This window comes from Pinus tabuliformis, chromosome 1_1 (genome assembly GCF_031772625.1).
Source record: "Pinus tabuliformis cultivar Carrire ecotype Pingquan chromosome 1_1, CPIR1, whole genome shotgun sequence".
Lineage (NCBI taxonomy): Eukaryota > Viridiplantae > Streptophyta > Pinopsida > Pinales > Pinaceae > Pinus > Pinus tabuliformis.
The window spans coordinates 586,926,875-586,949,416 of NC_142297.1; the positions used below are offsets into that span (position 1 = coordinate 586,926,875).

Consider the following 22,542-nt stretch of genomic DNA (forward strand, 5'->3'; position numbering starts at 1 on the left):
TATGATAAGATGCAATAAGATAAGATGAAATTATAGCTTATGATATGGCTTACCAATTTGCCTCTTCTTATTATAATTCTTCAATATGAGAATGTCCAAGTACCCTGTATAGATTATGAATACCTCCCCATTTAAGAGGGAGTGTTGAAATATGTAACTAAGTTCACTCTTCATAATGATGTATGTAATCATGATTTTATGTATTTGATGTAAAGAGAAAATTAAATTTATTATTGTGATTCTTGAGGCATGGGTTTCATGCTCAAGGAAAATCTATTTATAGTTTAAGTACCCATTGAGTGCTTCTAGGGCTTGTCATTGATTCTACAAGTCAATTGAATCATTATAATGTATGGAAGACCCTTTTGGGTATATTGTATCATGTCAAGAAAATTATTATAAGTCATAAAATGTGTTAAAGACCCTCCAAGACCTTGTCAAATGAGAGCATCAAGTCAACCTAACTGAAAGAGAAAGTCAACATCATGAAGGACTATTGGACCACCTTGTGAAGCCTATATATAAGGAGACATCAATCTCACTTGAATACCATCCAATCTACTCAAAATAAATTTGATCTATGTACATAAGAAGATGAAAAAGGAATCCTAATACCAAACAAAGAAAGCGAAGTTTTTTAATTCTCTTTAGGTTATTATCCTTCTCACATGCAAGAGAATTAGGGCACCTATTGCAAAAACTAGATTGAATTGCAAGACTTTATAAAAGAAGTCAATTTAGGGCATACTTTATAGGCTGAGTTCCATAGAAGAAGGAATTAATTTAAGCGAAGGAGAGAAAAGGAAGAAATCACCATATTTTCCCACACGTGTAAGAACTAGGGTTTCCACAGAAGAAACTATTGGGGTCAAAGTTGCAGAAGGAACTACTAGGGTCAAAGTTGTAGAAGGAGTTGTTGGGGTCAAAGTTGCTAGAGAAGTTGTTGAAGAAGCTGCTAGAAGGAAAACTCATCAAGGAGGAAGTATTGAGTTGGTCTTGGAGGGGTCTTTGTCAAGGGTCATAGGTATTGGAATTCTTCATTTGAAGTTCTATAAGAGGAGAACATTTATTGTGGGTTTTCCTCTCAAGAGGAGAGGTTTTGGCCCTGGCTGAAAACCAACACTTTTTGTCTCCTTGTCTCATTGATATTCATTGTTTGGTAGTTGTTTGATGATAGAGAAAACTAATAATAATCAAGATAAATAAGAAGCTAATCAAGTTAAAGTAAAAATACATCACAAGCAGTTATCAAAGAAAGACAGATCACCTAATCTAGTTGTCCCTAGATTTCTCAACAAAAGTAAAGCTCAAGAAACCTGAGTTTCTAGAGGAGTCTGGAGAGGTTTCTTATGATATACTACCTGATGAATGGGGTAACTTTGTATCAATCATATTTGGAAAGAAGGAAGCCACTTCATTCATTGAACTTTGGTCATTATGTAATATTGAAGAAACTTGGTTGAAGGAAAAGAGCGATGTTGGATCAAATGAACAAGTTCAAGCATATGATGCCATGTTTAGGATAAAAGAAAAGTTTGGTCCTTCGAGAAAGAATAAGATTGATATGTCAAAGATACAATGCTATGAGTGTAATGAATATGGGCACTACAAAAGTAATTGGCCCAAAATCAAGAAGGACAACAAGAAGAGAAAGGAAAAAAATGAATCCCATGTTACCGCAGAAGTGGAAGAATCAGAAAAGAAGAAATCAAAGAAGGAGGAAGTGAAAGATCTATACTATGACTTAGATAATCTCCTTCACTTAGTTATTTTCAGTTATATAGGAAGCATCACAAGTATGATAGGATGTATTATAGCAAGATATAGAGGACATCATCATAGAAGAATGGAAGGATAGTTGAAGTAGAAATTCTACATGGTTATAGCAGTCATCATGATAGAAATGGAATCTCCATTGAAAGCATATAAGGACAACCAAGTAGAAGTATGTATGGTTGGAGGAAAGTCATATAGCAAGATAAAATATAAATAAATGTCATCATACATCATCATTATTATAAGGGAGCATTTGTAGAATGAGGATCATCGAGATCCTCCACTAGAACCTTTATAATAAGGTTCACCTCTACTTGAAAGAAGTAAGTGTCACGTTGATTGTCTACATTCCATTGTGTGTGGGATACATTGTTTAGAAGGATGATGGTATGGTTACAAAGGAGTGTAGCATTTAAAGTTGGTTGAAGTACTTTCATCTTCAAGAAAGGAAAGGAAGCTACTAGATGGAAGTCTAGATGACCAAAAGGAGGAAGAGGTATGTATATATTTTATAAATAAAATTCATATCATCATATAGTTGCAGAAAGCATGGTTGAATTCTCTATCTCATGAGCATGATTGAAGCAGAAGGATCTCTTCCATTATAATGATGCATGAATGCATTTAGACAATATGCCTTTGAATCTTATACATATTAATAAGATGAAATCAACATAATATGACCTCATATGGAATTTGAGGTGGTTGAAAATTATGGTTCCTATGATGAAGGAACTATGTATAGAAATTTATAGGGAAGAAATATGTGGAGAGAAGGATAAGAGTTTGTGAAAGATGCAACTATAGTCATATAAGATAAGATATGTGATCAACATCTTATAACTAGAAGAATTAGCTATGACATCTCCATGGTGGAAGAAGATATGAAGACCCTATTATGGATACTGCAAAAGAAAATATTTTGGCAATGAATGTCTTGGAGATAGGCTTATACATGTGTAGGATTATGTTGTTGCAAGAATAAAATGTCATGATTAAAGGCCATCATAAAAATGTAACTTTGATTTGATATTCATTTTTTATTTTTATAAACATCTACTTGGGTTGAAATAGGGCTACCGAAAGAGAGTTGTAGATGTCACCTACAATTAGTACTCTTGAGATTGGATGTAATATCCTAAAAGAAAGGTAACTTGGAAGAGGTATTTGTTTGAAGGAAAAGCTAGATGTGGACTAGAAGATCACTTTCTGATGAAGAAAATGATGACATGACTATTGGTTCAACCCTATGGTTCATTGAAGGAAAGTGATGAAGAAGATGGTCGATGCCCAATGAAGAATATCTAGAAGATGAAGGCTCCATGATGAAGAAGTTGAAGTTCATGACATTTAAAACAGGAGCCCTACTAGCCGCTGATAGTACCATGATCTCCACCAAAGAGCTGGTAGATGATGTTGTAAATAAGTCCCTAATTAAGAGGGAGATTGGGCAAGTTCCTAGGTAAGAAGGAACTTGGGTATATTCCTTTATAGGAATGAGTATATCCTCCCTAGTTAAGAGGGAGAGATACAAACATCATTCTTGTCTTCATGTTATGAAGAAAGAATGGAGGATTGGGTAAGAATATGGTTTCCAATACTCTTTGAAGATGTGGTAGGGAATCCAATAGGTAAGAGTAGTCAAAGAGGAAATTCCTTGAGGATGTGTTATTCCGAGATAGGAATTGTCCTAGAAGGACATACCTTGTGAAAATCCAAGTGGGGTATGTGACTTAAGAGGCAATGATGATGGTGTCTATTAGTCATTGTCTCACCAACATTGTGACCTGATATTCTGAAGAGATAGTCAATGCCTTGCTATGTGACAATATTGGTTGATATGATGAGATGCAATAAGATAAAATGAAATAATAACTTATGATATGGCATACCAATCTTACTCTTCTTATGATAATTCTTTAGTAAGAGAATTTCCAATTACCTTGTATAGAGTATGAATACCTCCCTAGTTAAGAGGGAGTGTTGAAATATGTAACTAGGTTCACTCTTCATAATGACATATGTAATCATGATTTTATGTATTTGATGTAAAGAGAAAAAGAAATTTATTATTGTGATTCTTGAGGCATGGGTTTCATGCTCAAGGAAAATTATTTATAGTTTAAGTACCCATTGAGTGCTTCTAGGTCTTGTCATTGATTCTACAAGTCAACTGAATCATTATCATGTATGGAAGACCCTTTTGGGCATATTGTATCATGTCAAGAAAATTATTGTAAGTCATAAAATGTGTTAAATACCCTCCAACACCTTGTCAAATGAGAGCATCAAGTTGGCCTAACTGAAAGAGAAAATCAACATCATGAAGGGCTATTGGACCACCTTCTGAAGTTTATATATAAGAAGACATCGATCTCACTTGAAGACCATCCAATCAACTCAAAATAAGTTAGATCTATGTAGATAAGAAGATGTAAAAGGAAGCCTAATACCGAACAAAGAAAGCAAAGTTTTTGAATTGTCTTTAGGCTATTATCCTTCTCACATGCAAGAGAATTAGGGCACCTATTGCAAAAACTAGATTGAATTGCAAGACTTTCTAAAAGAAGTCAAGTTAGGGCATACTTTGCAAGCTGAGTTCAATAGAAGAAGGAATTAATTTAAGAGAAGGAGAGAAAAGGAAGAAATCACCATCTTTTCCCACACGTGCAAGAACTAGGGTTTCCACAGAAGAAACTACTGGGGTTGAAGTTGCAGAAGAAGCTACTAGGGTCGAAGTTGCAGAAGGAGTTATTGGGGTCAAAGTTGCTAGAGAAGTTGTTGAAGAAGCTGCTAGAAGGAAAACTCATCAAGGAGGAAGGATTGAGTTGGTCTTGGAGGGGTCTTTGTCAAGGGTCATAGGTCTTGGAATTCTTCATTTGAATTTCTATAAGAGGAGAACATTTATTGTGGGTTTTCCTCTCAAGAGGAGAGGTTTTGGCCATGGCTGACAACCTACACTTTTTGTCTCCTTGTCTCGTTGATCTTCATTGTTTGGTAGTTGTTTGATGATAGAGAAAACTAATAATAATCAAGAGAAAGAAGAAGTTATTCAAGCTAAAGTAAAAATACATCACAAGCAGTTATCAAAGAAAGACAGATCACCTAATCTAGTTGTCCCTAGATTTCTCAACAAAAGTAAAGCTCAAGAAACCCTGTGTTGCTAGAGGAGTCTAGAGAAATTTCTTGTTATATACTACCCGATGAATGGGGAAACTTTGTATCAATCATATATGGAAAGAAGGAAGCCACTTCACTCAGTGAACTTTGGTCGTTATGTAATATTGAAGAAATCTGGTTGAAGGAAAAGAGTGATGTTGGATCAAATGAACAAGTTCAAGAATATGATGCCATGTCTAGGATAGGAGGACAGTTTGGTCCTCAGAAAAAGAAGAAGATCGATATGTAAAATATATAATGTTATGAGTGTAATGAATATGGGCACTACAAAAATAATTGGCCCAAAATCAAGAAGGACAACAAGAAGAGAAAGGAAAAAAATGAAGCCCATGTTATTGAAGAAGTGGAAGAATCAGAAAAGAAGAAATCAAAGGAGGAAGTGAAATATCTCTACTATGAATTAGATAATCTCCTTTACTTAATTATTTTCAGTTATATAGGAAGAATCACAAGTATGATAGGATGTATTATAGCAAGATATAGATGACATCATCATAGAAGAATGGAAGGATAGCTAAAGTAGAAATTCTACATGGTTATAGCAGTGATCATGATAGAAATGGAATCTCCATTGAAAGCATATAAGGACAACCAAGTAGAAGTATGTATGGTTGGAGGAAAGTCATATAGAAAGATAAAATATAAAGAAATGTCATCATACATCATCATTATTATAATGGAGCATTTGCAGAATGAGGATCATCGAGATCCTCCACTAGAATGTTTATCATAAGGTTCACCTCTACTTGAAAGAAGTAAGTGTCTCGTTGATTGTCTACATTCCACTGTGTGTGGGATCCATTGTTTATAACGATGATGGTATGGTGAAAAAGGAGTGTAGCATGTCAAGTTGGTTTAAGTACTTTCATCTCCAATTAAGGAAAGGAAGCTACTAGATGGAAGTCTAGATGAGAAAAAGGAGGAAGAGGTATGTATATATTTTATAAATACAATTCATATCATCATATAGTTGCAGATAGCATGGTTGAATGCTCTATCTCATGAACATGATTGAAGAAGAAGGATATCTTCCATTAGAATGATGCATGAAGGCATGTAGACAATATGCCTTGAAATCTTGTACATATTGGTAAGATGAAATCAACATAATATGGAATATGAGGTGGTTGAAAATTGTGGTTCCTGTGATGAAGGAACTATGTATAGAAATTTCTAGGGAAGAAATGTGTGGAGAAAAGGAGAAGAGTTCATGAAATATGCAATTATAGTCATATAAGATAAGATATGTGATCAACATCTGATAACTAGAAGAATTAGCTATGACATCCCCATGGAGGAAGAAGGTATGAAGACCCTATTATGGATACTGCAAAAGAAAATATCTTGGTAATGAATGTCTTGGAGATGGGTTCATACATGTGTAGGATTATGATGTTGCAAGAATAAAATGTCATGATTAAAGGCCATAATAAAAATGTAACTTTGATTTGATATTCATTTTTTATTTTTGTAAACATCTGGTTGGGTTGAAACAGGGCTACAGAAAGAGAGTTGTAGATGTCATCTACAACTAGTACTCTTGAGATTGGATGTAATATCCTAAAAGAAACGTAACTTGGAAGAGGTAGTTGTATGAAGGAAAAGCCAGATGTTGACTAGAAGATCACTTTATGATGAAGAAAAGGATGACATGACTATTGGTTCAACCCTATGGTTCATTGAAGAAAGTGATGAAGAAGATGGTCGATGCCCTATGAAGAAGATCTAGAAAATGAAGGCTCCATGATGAAGAAGTTGAATTTCATGACATTTAAATGAGGAGCCCTACTAGCCACCGATAGTACCATGATCTCCACCAAAGAGCTGATAGATGATGTTGAAAATAAGTCCCTAGTTAAGAGGGAGCTTGGGCAAGTTCCTAGGTAAGAAGGAAGGAACTTGGGTATATTCCTTTTATAGGAATGAGTATGTCCTCCCTAGTTGAGAGGGAGAGATATACACATCATTCTTGTCTTCATTTTATGAAGAAAGAATGGAGGATTGGGTAAGAATCTGGTTTCCAATACTCTTTGAGGATGTGGTAGGGAATCCAATAGGTAAGAGTATTCAAAGAGGAAATTCCTTGAGGATGTGTTATTCCAAGATAGGAATTGTCCTAGAAGGACATACCTTGTGAAAATCCAAGTGGGATATGTGACTTAAGAGGCAATGGTGATGGTGTTTATCATTCATTGTCTCACCAAAAGTGTGATCTGATATTCTGAAGAGATAGGGTTGTTAGTCAAGGCCTTGCTATGTGACAATGTTGGTTGATATGATGAGATGCAATAAGATAAGATGAAATAATAGCTTATGATATGGCTTACCAATCTTACTCTTCTTATGATAATTCTTTAGTAAGAGAATGTCCAAGTACCTTGTATAGAGTATGAATACCTCCCTAGTTAAGAGGGAGTGTTGAAATATGTAACTAGGTTCACTCTTCATAATGACATATGTAATCATGATTTTATGTATTTGACGTAAGGAGAAAAAGAAATTTATTATTGTGATTCTTGAGGCATGGGTTTCATGCTCAAGGAAAATTATTTATAGTTTAAGTACCCATTGAGTGCTTCTAGGTCTTGTCATTGATTCTACAAGTCAACTGAGTCATTATCATGTATGGAAGACCCTTTTGGGCATATTGTATCTTGTCAAGAAAATTTTTGTAAGTCATAAAATGTGTTAAAGACCCTCCAACACCTTGTCAAATGACAACATCAAGTTGGCCTAACTCAAAGAGAAAAGAAGCATCATGAAGGGCTATTGGACCACCTTGTGAAGTTTATATATAAGAAGACATCAATCTCACTTGAAGACCATCCGATCAACTCAAAAGAAGTTCGATTTAAGTAGATAAGAGGACAAAAAAGGAAACCTAATACCGAACAAAAAAGAAGAAGGAGAAAGCCAAGATTTTGAATTGTCTTTAGGCGATTATCCTTCTCACATGCAAGAGAATTAGGTTACCTATTGCAACAACTAGACTGAATTGCAAGACTTCTAAAAGAAGTCAAGTTAGGGCATAATTTACAAGCTGAGTTCCATAGAAGAATGAATTAATTCTAGCAAAGGAGAGAAAAGGAAGAAATCAACATATTTTCCCACACGTGCAAGAACTAAGGTTTCCACAGAAGAAACTATTGGGATCGAATTTGCAGAAGAAACTACTAGGGTCGAAATTGCAGAAGGAGTTGTTGGGGTCAAAGTTGCTAGAGAAGTTGTTGAAGAAGTTGCTGGAAGGAAAACTCATCAAGGAGGAAGGATTGAGTTGGTCTTGGAGGGGTCTTTGTCAAGGGTCATAGGTCTTGGAATTCTTCATTTGAAGTTCTATAAGAGGAGAACATTTCTTGTGGGATTTCCTCTCAAGAGGAGAGGTTTTGGCTATGACTCACAACCTACACTTTTTGTCTCCTTGTTTCGTTGATATTCATTATTTGATGATAGAGATCACTAATAATAATTAAGAGAAAGAAGAAGCTAATCAAGTTAAAGTTAAAATACATCACAAGCAATTATCAAAGAAAGACAAATCACCTAATCTAGTTGTCCCTAGATTTCTAAAAAAAAGTAAAGCTCAAGAAAACTTGAGTTGCTAGAGGAGTCTGGAGCAGTTTCTTGTGATATTGAGGCACCAATGAAAGAGAGGAAATGAATCATAGAAGTGTCCAACCACCACAAAGAACCAATAATAGAAAATTTGGTGCACACAACCACTGCACTCTGAAAATTATATACCAACAACCAACATATAGAAGTCGCAAATTGAAAGAGTTAAAGAAACTAGAGAGATTGGACATAGAATGAATTACCAGACATTGGATGGCCCATCAAGCTTTAACCCGTGTCACAGTGAGGCCAACCTATTTCCTATTTCTGCCCTCCCCTACTCGAATTGTTGTCATTGCTATCACCAATGTCCTAGAGGTCACCTTCATTATTGTCATTGACCTTTCCTCATAAATCCTCAATACCCAATGCATGCATTGAATGTTAACATCGTCAGGGTCAAGAACTCTCTAAATTACCATTTTCATAGAATCATTGACATGAGAATAAGCTATCCTCTGAACCAGAGTCAAGCCACAAAGCTTGCTACACGAAATTGAGTTGTGATATTTGGGGTCAAGCCCCACAAATCATGCGTTGTGGGGGAATTTTCCCACTACGGTGAAGGGATGTCAAAGGCACACCAAATAAACACAAAGCCAAGATCACATGGCCAAGTTCCCTCAGATGGTGAATAGGTCGCCATATGATTGTGAAGGGAATGAATATATGTTTGCATGTGTGAATTAATTTGGAAATTCAAATATTTTATCTATCATTAACATTAAAATATTATTTTGTATATACTTTCTAAATAACACATATTAAGTAAACAACATAAATGACACATGTCCATTTCACTAAATTGTAATATCAATATTATGTTTAGATGTCACATGTTAATTCAAGATTGAGTAATGAAAGAATTAAAATCTCTTTCACACTAAAAAAAATAATGAAAGTAATTATATAGAAAATTAGATTTTTTTTACTTTCAAGTACTTTATCTCTCTATGTACAGTTGTTGTATAATTAAAGTGGAACTTGAAGTATTTTATTTATGGGGGACAATATTTTCTTCTGTTAATATTCTTTTTAATTTGTTAATGTAAATATTATTTTATTATTTTTAAATTCAATATTATGGGACAATTTAAAAAATAATAATAATAAATAAAATTGAGGTAAAATAGTCAATTTACATTGGTGGTTTTTGAGCTCCAGGTTTTGGCAACCCATAGTTTTGGTAATGGTATTCTTATGTAAGAAGAAATATATAGATAACCAGCCTAGATCCATCTTAATTTCAGATCTACCAAACACCAAGAGAGATCAAATTTCTTGAAGTGCAAACCTCTTTTAAAGTGAATAGAGATTTGATCTCTTAATAAATTTAGAATTAAGATAAATCTAAACTGATATTTAAAATAATGGAAAAATAAAAAACTTATATCAATTTTTGAAAAACAAATACTTATAAACCAACCAAAGTTACTAACAACAAAAACATTATAAACTAACTAATATTACAAGGTACACCTATCTATATGTAACACAGACCCTTTGTCATTTTTCCTTTAACCCTAACATTTGAAAGACTTAAGGGATACTTAATATTTGAAAATACCTATAAATGTTTACAACAGGTTTAACTCATAATGTCATTAATGGGGTTGGTGTGGATCTGCTACAGTATTTCAAGGCTGTTTGACGTACCTGGCAGAGATGCCCCTTGTATAATTAACCCATTAAAACAAATTCCATATCCAAAAGCTCTTATGGATTATTATTTTTCCACTATTGACATTATGCATAACCAAAGCCAAATTCAAGTTGAAAATAATCAATCAATTTGTGAATACCAATAAAGAAAAATAGAAATAATTTATGAAAATTCAGGAGAATAGCCTAAACCAATTTGTGAATATTCTTGAGCAGAGGGTTAATTCCAAAATTTAGCAAAATTCTAATTTGTTTTCTTTTAATGATATTTACATCTATATATAACGATTTATTTCCATAAACTTACTTTGAATAGTTTTTATATTATCCAAAAATATTATTGTTTTTTATTTTATTTTTATATTACTGTAAGAATAAAGTTCTTATTTAGAGATTTTTTTATTTTTTTTATTTATTTTTTATTTTTTATTTTTTTAATTTGAAAATTAAGAATTATTTTCTATATTTATATGGTTTTAGTTGTTGTAAGTGTTAGAGGTAAAATCTCTCTATTTATTTTATAAAATTTGAAAATTAAGTAGATTTGTAATTAATTTTTTTATTTAATATTTGTGTATGGTAATTATGTTTTGCAGGTGTGTTTGTTTTGGAACAAGGTTTTTATAATTTTAGTTTACTTATAAATAATTATTAAATAGATGGTAAGATTTAATCACCATGATATATTTTAGAATATTTGTATTAATAATTACACAAAGTTTGAGAAAATTTTGTGCTTTTTCTACTCTTTTAATTAAATTAATTAATTAAAAAAAGGTTGTCATATGAAATGAGTTATGTTTTTTTGCGCATGTGATGATGATGATGATGGGTAGCGGCCGCTGAGACCAAACATTGGTCTATTGGACCTAAAGAAACAAATTATTTATTTTGATTTAAGATTTTATTCCTATGCTCAAAAAGCTTGGAGAGAAGCCTCCTGAGCTCACTATAATTTTGACATTGTAAAAGGCTAGGAAGGTCAGTATTATAACAAAGATTGTGAAACTGAGATCTAATGTGGTTGTACGTGGGGCACTCTAAGAAGAAGTGGTTTTCATCCTCGATGTTCCTATTCTCACATATATGGCAAATCCTTTCCATCCATGGCTTTTTAAGAACTACCCAACGACCTGTTTCACTATGGAGCTCATGAGAATCCGTTCTAATCTTTGCTATATTAATTTTCTTCTTTGAGCTAGCTAAAATAGAAAGATACTTTTGATGTTCTAGGATGGGGTTGATGACCTTCTTATAATAACTTAATTTTCTTTTAGCCGCTAAATCTTTCTTACACCACCTTTTTTCTTTGAACTTAGAAGTAACAATATCTTTAATGTTATTTATGTTTTGCAATGCATCATTCTCGTTGATCTCCCAATAGTTTAACCAGGCCCTTGTGTCTTTATGCCACCCCCGATTGAGTCTTAGGTGGTTTTGGCTCGAATTTAAAGCTAGCTTAGGAAGTCTATGATCGTCTATGTTATTGAGTTTGTGCTTGTACAACAGAAACCTAATCATAGCTAGGCTCTCAATAGGGGAAATACCTGCTTCTATAAGGAGAATAGGATAAGGTGTATTACTTTTAATTTTCAGGTTATAAGTTATAAAATGCTTATGGATTTGCTCAATCTTTCTCCATGATTCTTTGGAGATGTTGCAACCCCAAACCTCACAGCCATATAAGATAATAGGAGTGACTAAAGTTTCAAAGAGGAACTTCTTTTTATCCCACGTTACAAGGTTTGCTGTTTTACAATTATTTTCAAGACCAAAATAAGCTTTCCACCCCCATTAATCCTTTTCTCAATGCTATGGTTCCAGTTGAGCTTGTGATGAATATCAATTCCTAGGTACTTGTAAGAATACACTTCCTCCAAGTTATTATTGTCATACATAAAATTAGCATAAGTGTCCTTCTTGGATTTGATAATCATAACTTTTGTTTTGTCAGTGTTAACAGTCATACCCAGTGTACTATTGATACGCCATGGTATTGGTCCATGATATTGTAACAAAATCTATTTGCAAGTTAATCTCAGGGAGGATATCCATGGGTAAGAACCTCGCTGCACAATTTTTTTTTAATGTATATATGTTTAACTCGTATATTAATTCATTGTATAATTATTAATAATACTAATATTTCAAAATAAATTTATAATTTAGTTAATTTTAATTATTTTTGTAATTCTAACAAGTATATCATGAATTTTGATATTTATCATAGGTTGATGTTTATTTTCATTAACCAACCATTTAATTAATATAGCGATGCTAGTTTATATCTACCTCATAAAAACAAAGGGATGGTTGGAAAAAATATTAAATAACTAAATATTCACCTACTAGTTAAATTAAAATATTAGGTAAACATATGATCGGGATTGGATCATTATATTGTTTGTCATCCATCCTGATGCTTTTAGAGTGGAAATACTAGAGGCATAAGCTTAGAGGACCATTTTTATCCATCCTGATGCTTTTAGACTGGAAATACTAGAGGCATAAGCTTAGAGGACCATTTTTATCGGTGTGACTTAAATTGGAAAATTGGGGTCTTAGACCTTTTGAGAGTAGTTTGAGGTATTAAAACACATTTTTTTCAGTTAAAACTTTGCATCTTTAACACCACTCTTTTTTTTTCATTTTCTACACATAGAGACTGTTGGGCAATTTATTGGGCTTAAATTGCTGCATTAAATTATCGACCAGGGAAACTCGTAAGCTTGTGATTGTGCCAGCAATATATATGCAGGAGTAGGCAACTAACTCTATGTCTAGCTAAATTATTTACGATTCAATATAATATGCAAGGGAAGAGGCTCCTAACTAAGGAGGTCGTGGTTGTCCTTCCCTACAGTATCATAGAGAAATCATTGATTACATAAAACTAGAAACTTGAAATGAAGACAAGAGAATGAACTTTAATTGTTGTTCAGATTCAAATAGAGAGAGATACTAACTTAGTCCCTTGATCGTCCCCTCATATACTGATCCAAACTAAACTAAGATTCATTCATAAGCATAAGAAATGAAATAACTTGAAACTTAAAAACAAAAGAATGAATTCAAATTATCATACAAATCAAATGGAGAGAGAGCCTAACTTAGACCCTTGGATATCCTCTCACATGTTGATAAGATTCTAACTTAAAACTCATTCATCAATCACAAACAAATCCTTAAACATCTAAGCAATGAAATGAAACAAGATCTAATATGAAATAAAATGTTTCTCTCATCCTTTTAGAGTGAGCTCAATTCTCTTAAGAACAAGACAAATTATTCCATATACTACATTAAGGAAACTTATATCTAAAACTACATCAATTCCATAAATTCATATCCTACATTAACACAATTTATATCTAAAACTACATAATGGAAATATATGAAAAATGAAGCTTTATTCTATTCCATCATAAGTTGGATACAATGCTTTAAGAGTCCTCCCCTTGGAATGGAGGAGGTGCTCCTATTTATACAAAAACTAAGATAATAACCTCATAAATGTAGACCCACTAATCTCTCTTTAGTTCCATACATTTCTCAACCATCTAGACACATAACCCTATCCTCCATGATCTCCTCCATGAGGTCCATGATCTTCTCCATGAAGCTTATCTTATCAAATTCGAATTTGATCATTCAAGGCCACATAAAGATGCCCTAGAAGCTTCCTTTGTACCTACACATGTCAACAAACTCATTCTAATTGTTAGGTATAAGTATAAGCATATTATTTTCTAAGTTTTAGCCATAAATCCACTTTAAAATGTTAAGAATTAATAAACTTTGGAAAAGCATAGATATAACCCAATGATGAAGTAAATGTAATGATATGGAGGTGGAATGGAGGTGACATGAAGGTAAAATGTGAAGATATTGATGAATAATGGAGTGAAAATAGGGACTATTTTGAGGCCCAACATACCCCCAAACTGAAGGTATTGCATGTCCTCATGCAATTTATTATATTACTTTTTGGTACTTGAGCTTTGTCTTAAACTCTGCATGATATCATTTACTTAACTTTTGCAAAGCGTTATTTTGATGAACTACAACTTGGTTGGTTCTTGTGTTTCAACCATATTTTGTTTGTTGCATTCAATGTATGATCTTTGCATATTTTTATTGCAGAGTATTTTTGTTGGAATGCATCATGGTTGGTTCTTGTGTAACAACCATGATTGTGTTGGCATCCAATTAACTTTTAAATACTTTTGACAAAGCCATTTGTATGCTCATGTAATAGTGAATATATTTTGAAGGTAAGTGGGGTTTAGAATATGATATATGAATGTGGATGTTAAATGAATGTGATAAAGTATGTATGTAAATGTATCCTTCCCCTTAAACGGATGGTTTGAGCAGTTATGTGAAATGAGGAAAGGAAGTGAAGTTTTTCCAAAAATTATTATTCTAACATTTCAAGGAATTTAATGGTTAAAAGTTAGAAAATATCATACCTTAAATTACCCTTCCAAAAATGGATGAGAGTTGTACACGTGTGGCTGCAAAAATTGTTGTTCATAGTCTTCTTTACTTGGTTGTGAAAATGGTGGATGAAATCGAAAGAGTGAATCTTTTATTGTTGTTGCATCTGCTGCTAGATCTGATGTTGGATCTTCTGCTGAATGTTCAGAATCTGCTAAATGTGGCTGAAAATATATAAGGCTTGGAAGGTATACAAAATATAGAAGTTACACTTCCCCCTCAACCTTATTTATTGACTTGTCCTCAAGTGATGACAAACTGATTTGTCCTCAAGTGATGACAAACCGAAAAAACAATGAAAGGAACTCGGCTTCATCTGCTACAAATACAGGTCTTCAAGTCTTCAACGCTCGATGGCACAAATCTTACTATGTGATTAAATGTGTCGATGTCGAACATAGCAAGAAGTTATTGACTTAGTGGCCGTTAATGAATGCCCCTAGCCAACACAGGAACTCCCACCATTGATTCCAATGGGAGTCAGGATGCCTAACACATCTTTGTAGGTACGAATAAATTTGTCGTGGTCGAGTCACCTACAAGATCCAACGAACAAGGGATATTAATGTACTCCCATTGTTCATTGGCAAGAGTACTTGCCATTAAGGCATGCAAGCCTCTAGGTGTTTTTACAAAGATAATTAGACTCTAGGACTTTGACTCAAGCAGGGTTTTATTGCAGAAATGAAGGGGAATGGTAATGACAAGGGAAATGACAATGGATGTAAGGATTAATATTCTTGCTGTGAAAAATGGACATGGAAATGGTATGCTTTGTGGATTGACAATTGGTGGAAAATCTTTTGTAAAAAGGGAGTGCAAAGTAATGGTTGTGGACATGGATTTGTCTTTTAGAATTTTTCATGAAATTAGTCGTTTGAAGACCCATTGTGCGCACAATGCAATCTCCTTATGATCACTTGATTATCCTGTAACCTGTAAAAAAACTTGGTACAAAGAAAACATAAGTGTGCTCATGAAGAAATGGCCAGTTTCTTCATGATTCTTAAGCAAAAATTTCATAACAAATAAAACAAATTAAGGACAATCATAGTGTTGAAATTGACTTAATCATGATATTAAATTCAATCCATTCTTCAAAATAACCATGAAAAGTAATACTCCCTGTTTTTGTACTTTTGTGCATGGCAAAAAGTTTGGCATTTGCTGTGTCCTGTGGATTAGTACGTTATAAAAGCATACAACAATATCAAATTGTCAATTCTATGCAAGTTAATCAGCGAATCCACCAAATGTTCTTTTAAATTATGCTTCCAAAAGTTCCATTATTTATTTTCAAACCTGTGTGAATTTTGTGAAAAGTGTTTTTTTTTTTTTTTTGCTCATGATTCTCTCAATTTTCATGCCTCTCAAAGTTTTCATCCTCTTTTTATAATTCTTCTAATTCTCTCAATTTTCATAGTTTGTTTTATGCTAGTACCCTTCACATGCCAATGTTTACTTTTTTTTTTTTTTTTAATCTTTCTAAACAACAATTGTTATTATTTTTTATATGAAACTTGATAACAAAAAATAATATATTAATATATTAACATAATTAATACAATCATATTAATATAATTAATATATTAATACAATCATATATATACAAATTAAATATTATATAAATCAAAACATATTAATCATAACTAAATATATACAAAAACAAATCACACAATCAAAACAAATCACTCCTTAAAAAAATGATAACTACTAATATACCAATATAAATCAAAAGAAATCAAATCATTAAATGAAAATCTATATATATAAAACAAATATAAATATAAATAAATATAATATAATAAATACAAAACAAATTTAAACTAAAAATGGAAAAAGAAATCCAAACAAAACGTGAATATTGGCAGGTGAAGGAATATGGAGGTTTTGTTTTTCGTTGATGTACCTATGGATGAAAGTGCAATTACAACAACGCATTACTGCTCCCGCTATTCTTTGAGGGCAATGCAGTCCCCGAAGAACGACTTCTGGTAGAATTAGTAATGCGAGACTGGCAGGCTACAAAGTGCTGAGCAGCAGCAGCGGCCATTTTATATGCGGTCTCTCCAAAAAGAAGATACTACAATCCTACGCCTTGCACTCGACGGTGCACATAACAGACTTTCTTTTAACAGTAGGATCCATCATGAAACACATGGATTCATGAATTGCCTTGCTATTGTTTATATAATGATCTCAATCCAAGTTCAGCATATAAGGAGCATTTGTAAGAACAGCCGAGACTCGAACCTACGAATTCATTGCGCCTGCTTTCTTATGATGATTGAATCCAGGTCTCTTTTCTCTAGAAACATAGACCAAGCGAGGTAGGCGAACTGTTTGGAAAAATGGCACAACCTCTTCAAGCCACTGAGCACCCTTTGCATCTCCCTCAAGGTTAGCCACGGGATCCCCAAGTTCCTTTCGCCACACATAAGGCAGCCCTGTTTTGATCCCCATACCTAAGGTGATCACATATTTCTTCCAGAGTACTGTGCCGGGACAACGCAGTTTTGCCAGATCCAAAACTACCGAGCCCAGAGAACATTGCAAGACCAATGATTTCTCTATCGAATGCAATGTTAATGCCACTCATAGGAAACAAGGCCCCATTGGGAACAGTCATGGCTGCCTCAACATATTGAGTGTTCCTTTCTTCCGGCTTCCAGATCTGTGTGGGCGCATCATAATCGGGAAAATTTAACCACAACCCACATGAAAGTCTTCAATATGCGCCGAGCTTTGTCATATTCATTTAACTCAATTAACATCTTTTTCAGCCGACGAGCAAGACCAGATATATCTTCAGTGCTGGCACTTAGTGCTTGCTTTTTCTCAAGCTCTTTTCCAAGAGTTACTATGTATTCAACCAGAGGAAGCAATTTGCAGCTAAGTTCCCCACAGTAATTGGGACCAGTCCAAACACCCAATAATGCTGCAACAACCCTTTCAGTCCTTGTAATTGCATCATGAATATTCTGCACAATGTTCCTTAGATGGGGAAGCACTTTCCCACATAAAAGTTCATCCAGGGCAAGCTGCTCCAAAACTGGCATTGCCAAGATCCCTTTCCATAAACCAATGTTCTTTAGCAGTCGAACAGACATACCAAATTTATATGCAGCAATCCGTGCTGCCTGAGATACAGCGTTCATTACAGGAATGCTCCAATTTGGCACCTGTAGTTCTGCAACTGCTTCAGCCAAGCGCATACGAACTGCTGCCAACAATTCTTGCAGCGCCTCATTTGACAGAGGAATGTAGGTCAGAATTACTTGTACTGCAGAAACTGCATTTTTGGTCCCTTTTGTACTCAACCTATCCCAGCAATGTGCAACTTCATGATGCAAAATTGGTAATGCAACCTTCTCCACAAGTCCTGGAACAAGGTCTGCATCAGCATCGTCTGGTTCAAAATCGCTGGCATTTTCTGGCATACCATAATAAAAAAGCAGAGTATGCCATTGCATATTATTCAAATCATCTTCGTATAGTGGATCCCACTTTAGGAGTTCCAACCGTACATATGGGGAGAAAATTGCGGGTGCACTCAAAGACATATAAGCATCACGATAAGTTGAGGAGAAGAGCTTCTTCCATCCCTCATATGGGGAGAAAATTGCGGGTGCACTCAAAGACATATAAGCATCACGATAAGTTGAGGAGAAGAGCTTTTTCCATCCCTCAAATGTTGATTTTATTTATTGCTTTAGATTTTATTTTGTTAAACAACAATTTAAAAAAAAAAACATTTTTTTTTAATTTGTTATTTAAGTTGAGATGTTTTTTTTTTTTAAAGTGGTAAAATCAACCATTTTTTTATTAAAACCTAATAAAGAAATATTCTAACATTAAACAATAACTAAAATGAAGTTAGTTTTTTTTTTTTTTTAATAAAAAAACAAAAGAAATGGTTAATTTTTTCAATAATAATATGTATATATGTGATACATATATTATTATTATTTGCGGAATTTTTTTTTCTAAAATTAAAAAACTAAATTTCATCTAAAAATTTAAAGATGTTTTTTTTTTTTATTCACAAAATTCTTTATTGTCTTTTTGCAAATTAGTTTTCCCAGCGAGAGTATTTTTATTTGAACAAAATCAATAGATTTTCTAGTCTTCCTGATCGCACAAAGCGCACGAAGAGAGCATACTAATCGCTTGATTTTTTTTTTATTTATGCAGGGGGGTTGTTCTTGAAAAGACGAAATTTAAAACTAGCTAAACACTAAACCATCAGAAAACTCAAACTTAAACTTCTTTGTGAAGATCTTGCTGTCACCAGGTTTCACAAATTATTTTGTCTAAAGAAAAATACTAGAACTGAATTAAATTTCTAATGCCTAATCCCTTAGCACTATCCCCGACAACGGCGCCAAAATGTTGGGCAATTTATTGGGCTTAAATTGCTACATTAAATTATCGACCAGGGAAACTCGTAAGCTTGTGATGGTGCCAGCAATATATATGCAGGAGTAGGCAACTAACTCTATGTCTAGCTAAATTATTTACGATTCAATATAATATGCAAGGGAAGAGGCTCCTAACTAAGGAGGTCCTGGTTGTCCTTCCCTACAGTATCATAGAGAAATCATTGATTACATAAAACTAGAAACTTGAAATGAAGACAAGAGAATGAAATTTAATTGTTGTTTAGATTCAAATAGAGAGAGAGACTAACTTAGTCCCTTGATCGTCCCCTCATATACTGATCCAAACTAAACTAAGATTCATTCATAAGCATAAGAAATGAAATAACTTAAAACTTAAAAACAAAAGAATGAATTCCAATTATCATACAAATAAAATGGAGAGAGAGCCTAACTTAGACCCTTGGATATCCTCTCACATGCTGATAAGATTCTAACTTAAAACTCATTCATCAATCACAAACAAATCCTTAAACATCTAAGCAATGAAATGAAACAAGATCTAATATGAAATAAAATGTTTCTCTCATCCTTTTAGAGTGAGCTCAATTCTCTTAAGAACAAGACAAATTATTCCATATACTACATTAAGGAAACTTATATCTAAAACTACATCAATTCCATAAATTCATATCCTACATTAACACAATTTATATCTAAAACTACATAATGGAAATATATGAAAAATGAAGCTTTATTCTATTCCATCATAAGTTGGATACAATGCTCTAAGAGTCCTCCCCTTGGAATGGAGGAGGTGCTCCTATTTATACAAAAACTAAGATAATAACCTCATAAATGTAGACCCACTAATCTCTCTTTAGTTCCATACATTTCTCAACCATCTAGACACATAACCCTATCCTCCATGATCTCCTCCATGAGGTCCATGATCTTCTCCATGAAACTTATCTTATCAAATTCGAATTTGATCATTCAAGGCCACATAAAGATGCCCTGGAAGCTTCCTTTGTACCTACACATGTCAACAAACTCATTCTAATTGTTAGGTATAAGTATAAGCATATTATTTTCTAAGTTTTAGCCATAAATCCACTTTAAAATGTTAAGAATTAATAAACTTTGGAAAAGCATAGATATAACCCAATGATGAAGTAAATGTAATGATATGGAGGTGGTATGGAGGTGACATGAAGGTAAAATGTGAAGATATTGATGAATAATGGAGTGAAAATAGGGACTATTTTGAGGCCCGACAGAGACCTTTCCAACAATGTAAGAATTGCCTCAATTAGAGTCTGTATTCAAAAGTTATGTCACTCGGAAGTTGACCTTCGTGTTTTGATCGCTATAATTTGAGAGGGCAGGACATCAGTCCTTATTACTCATGGAAAATGGGTTAGCCATGTGATCATGATGAAAAAGACTCTATAGTAATCAATATTGTAACTCTAGTTAAGATTTGAAGAAGTCAAACCAAACCACTAGTAGGATATCAGGTTGTGTAATAATTAGGCAATTAGGAGGAAAAACAATTGTTTTTTTAGTGTGTTTTGTTCCATCGACAAGTAGAGTTGAGACGGATAGGGAGAAAGCATATGGAAAGGATTTGTGCACGATAGTAGCCCATGGTCCACAAGCCTTACTTCTTTGTACTTGTAGTCATTTCCTATTTACAAAAAGAGAGGTGAGAAACCTAACCTTCCAATTGAGTTTTCTCTCGAAAGAGTTTTCTCAAATATATCTTATGCCAAATTTGGTTTGTGAGATTTTATTTTGTTGTGCCATGTTTTATGCATAGTCATAATTTGTATGCATACACAATAAACACAACTAACATATCCAAAAATCTAAGGAGAAATCAACACTTAATGTAGATTTCATATTTTCTAATATATTTGAGTAGAGCTGATGTGACGAATAGCCCAGTGGAATAGCCACAATAATTTATGGAACAATATATTTTATTTATTATATTAAAAAAATATTTTCTTTATATCATTTTATTAGTGGAGAGAATTTGAGCCTTTTTCTATAGTGGTCACTGAAAAACAACCGCTGAATTCGAAAAAAAAAAAACAAACAAACAAAAACAAAAAACATACTAAAATACATTTTTTTGAAAAATCATAATTACAATAAATTCTCCCATTAAACAATTAACCACAAAACAAATAAATACATTTCAAAATAGTTGCTATATATATATATATATATATATATATATATATATATTGTAAAACTTTTGAGTATCATGTAAAATATTTGATCATACTTAACTAATGTGAATTCAAAAACACATGGATTGCTATATAGCATATTGAAGACAAGTATAATAACCTATAATTTTTTCATCTTCAATTTGATAAATATTTCCTCTTCAATTTGATAAATATTTTCTCTTCAAGTTTCCCTTCATTCCCTTTGCAAAAGTCTATTCATCATTCTATTCATTCTCTACATTTCTCAAAGATGAATATGAATGTAGATGAATACCAAAAAATGTACATTGTGATTTCAAACCTCTTTCCTCACTTGCTATGGGAAAAGAGAACCCAACTCTGGTCAACTCTTCTGATCCCTAATGGTGATGGGTTGTCTTATGATTTTAGGATTTTTTTTTTGTTGGTTTCACTGGTCATGTTGGCTATGCTTACTTAGTTTGTACTAGCAACTTGCTATATGTTTTGGTTGTTTCCTTCAAGGCAACAAATTTGGTAGGAGTGAGGCTAGAAGAATTTTGAGGAACTACATGCAACGATGTAATATTTTTGATTTAATAAATTCCCTATTGAATTCTAGAGATTGAAAAATATGTTGAACATCCTCCAAAACATAGAACATATAAGCTATGGCATTAACAATCTAAACATAAAAAAATTGTTTGATTATGTTAAGGCCTTCATACCCTGCAAGAAGATAACATCATATAATTGCAAGGATATAGTGACTTTCATAATTTAAAATAAAAATAAAATTAATATTATAAAATTTGAAAAAATGACTTTGAAAAAGAATAATATGTTGTTGTTGTTGTTGTTATTATTATTATTATTGAAATTCAATCAATACTCAACACATGCACAAATATTTATATTATATTTTACATAAAACAAAAATAACATATCACCAAATTTTGCATAGTATACACAAATTATATAAATAAAAATTATATATTTTAAAATATATATTTTTTTATCTTTTGATATCATATTTAAATTTATTGTAAAAAGACTTTGAATCATCCCTCCAAATTAACATATTTCTATTTTTCCATATTTACATTATCACTAACACATCATGAAAGACCATTAAATTACACTTAGCTTCAACCCAAATCATGACTTGATATATATTATTATTAATCTTAATCTTAAAATTATATCTATATAAATTATTCCATATATAATGT

The 22,542-nt window shown here is 32.9% G+C and overlaps 1 pseudogene; it reads right to left on the minus strand.

Annotated features, from left to right (window-relative positions):
• Window positions 1-17,417: 17,417 nt before the first annotated feature.
• LOC149214614 (transcriptional repressor ILP1 pseudogene) lies at window positions 17,418-18,374 on the minus strand (annotated as a pseudogene).
• Between the last annotated feature and the right edge of the window lie 4,168 nt (window positions 18,375-22,542).